We start from the raw sequence: 2,673 nt of genomic DNA, 5'->3' as shown, positions 1-2,673 counted from the left end.
GGTGTAAACGAGCCGAGCTTGGGCTGTCCAGGCTCGGCTCATTTATTTTTGGACCAGGCTCGAGCTTGACTCGAGCCCGACTTTGCTGCTCGAGCTCGGCTCGACAAGGTTGGAACCCTGTTCGAGCTCGAGCTCGAGCCCAGGCTCGAGCTCGACTGTTTGTTTTTTTTTTTGTTTTTTTTGTTTTGGTAATTTAAGTGTATTAGATTACAAAAATCATCCATACAGAATATTTTGCACCTTAAAATACTAAAGAACATTAACAAACATAACAGATTAATGTCAACCTTACAATTAAAACTAACAAAATCAACTAAAATGCTAAAGAACATTAAACAAACATAACAAATTAATCCCAACATTACAATCATCCATACAGAATCAACTAAAATGTTAAAGAACATTAAACAAATATAACATATTAATCTCCACCTCACAATTCCATACATAATCAACTAAAATTTTAAAAAATAGTTATTAATGATAATATATATATATATATATATATTTCTTATATGTTTTTATATTAATATATACATATATTATATATATAATATATATACACACATATGCATAAATAATTTTTTTTTTAAAAAAAACAAAGGTATATAATATATTTGTTATTATTGAGTAAATGAGTAATGTTGATTATATATTGTTATTTGTTACTTGATAAAAAATATACGAGCCGAGCCTAATAAGCGAGGCGAGCCTTATATGAGCCGAGCTCACGAGCTTAGCCGAGTCGAGCCGAGCTTGCTTCGTTTAATATTCGAGCCAGGATTTGTGTTCACGAAGCGCTTCATTTAATATTCGAGTCGAGCACGAGCCGAGCCCGAGCTTGCTCGCGAGACGCTTCGCTCACTTAACAGCCCTACTTACGCGGTTATTACTCTTATAGGGAGCTTGTTCTTAGAACCCAAAAGTGGTATGGTTGCCACCTTAGACCTTGCTTTAAGATCATCATGCTGTTATCAGGTTTGCTTTATATTATTAGTTGCTCCATATCTTCTAATTTGAGAATTATTCTTGTTCCTGTAATAATTGATAAATTTATTAGATTTATTTTACATTTCTATGCATTAACTCTGATTATGTTTAAAGGGGTGATTCCTCATTTAGCCACCAATTGGTTAAATTGAGGCAATTGCCAGTAACCCTGCCAGGTTAGTCAATGCCAGTTTTGGGCGTGTTACAATTGTACAGTAGCAATATTGGATCAGATGATTAATGGAAACCCACAACACTCTTAGTCTCAAGACTAGGATTGATATAACAGTTTTTGGACGGTCGGATTGATGATGAAGCTCCCTATAAAACAAAACAAAAAAGGTAGTTCTTGGAGTCCGTCAATCTCCTAAGACTTGAAGACACTTTGATGATTAAGTTAGCTTTCTGCTTAAAAGAGAAAAATTGTATGAAGAATTTGAGAGAGAGAGACAGAGACACAGAGAGAGAGAGAGAGAGAGAGAGAGAGAGAGAGAGTACCTCTCTTTGCCTTCCAGAAAGGAAAGAGTGTCCATTTCCTTATATTAAATGGCCTTTAAGTTTGGATGATATGCTGGGTAGGCTAAATATCCGAGTTGTTAGGCCTAATGGGGTTGCCAGGACCAACAAGGATAACGCTAAGCGTCACCGGGATAATTGTTGAATAATCTCAACATAAACAAGGATGTGCACTCAATTCTAGAAGATTTCGTGATATGTATGGGAAAATAGTCTCTTAATTTGATCTAGGGTTTTTTTTTTTTTTTTTACTTGTCCACACAAAAAGGGGAGGGAGATTTGAACTAGTGACTTCTACTCTATGTGGAGTAATTTTCAGCCAATTGAGCTACATATCAGAGACAATTTGACCTAGTAATGGAACTAGACGAACTGAATTTTCCTTGCATACACTATGTGGAATTTATCACTAGAGAAGGAATTAGGGTTTCATGAAATTTCAATTTAGTCTTTAAATTTTTAATTTCGACAATTAAATCTTTAAATTTTCCTTTGATTTCAAAAAAGAACCACTCAACTAATTAACGGTATATCACTTCAAACCAATAAATTAATTTCACGTAGCTATCATTTGACATGTTATGTAAATATTATATGTGCCACATGGCACAATTATGCTAAAAATTACAAATATACCTTAAATAAATAAAAAAAATTATATTTATAATTTAATGTAACTGTATTACATGGCAAGTATAGTGGATACATGACTTGTCAAATGAGAGCCACATGACATTAATTAATAGGGACATGCGAATAGTAACACTATTTACAAATAGGGATGTGTGAACAGTAAAACGCCTCAAATTAGTGATATTTTTTCAAAAAACTTCCCTATTTCAAACGCTACTAATTTGGTGCTTTTTTTTTTTTTTAAAAAAAAATTGTTTTTGTAGTGAGAGACTTATTTGAAATCAGAGAAAGAATATTAAGAATATTCATTATTTCAAAAGATCCAAATTAGTGAGACTTTTTTTTTTTTTTCCTCCCAAAAAAAGAAATCAGAGAAAAATATAAGGATTTAACTGTCGAAATTGAATACTTAAGGACTCATAAAAATAAATTACATAATATATTATAAAAAAATAAATTAGTAAAATAAAATAATTTATAACCTCTATTTTAAAGTTAAATATTTATGTGAACTATTTATGTCACCAAAGGTCC

The sequence above is a fragment of the Corylus avellana genome, chromosome ca3 (assembly GCF_901000735.1).
Source record: "Corylus avellana chromosome ca3, CavTom2PMs-1.0".
NCBI classification, from domain to species: domain Eukaryota; kingdom Viridiplantae; phylum Streptophyta; class Magnoliopsida; order Fagales; family Betulaceae; genus Corylus; species Corylus avellana.
The sequence above is the reverse complement of the archived record's forward strand: the minus strand, read 5'-3'. Positions refer to the sequence as shown.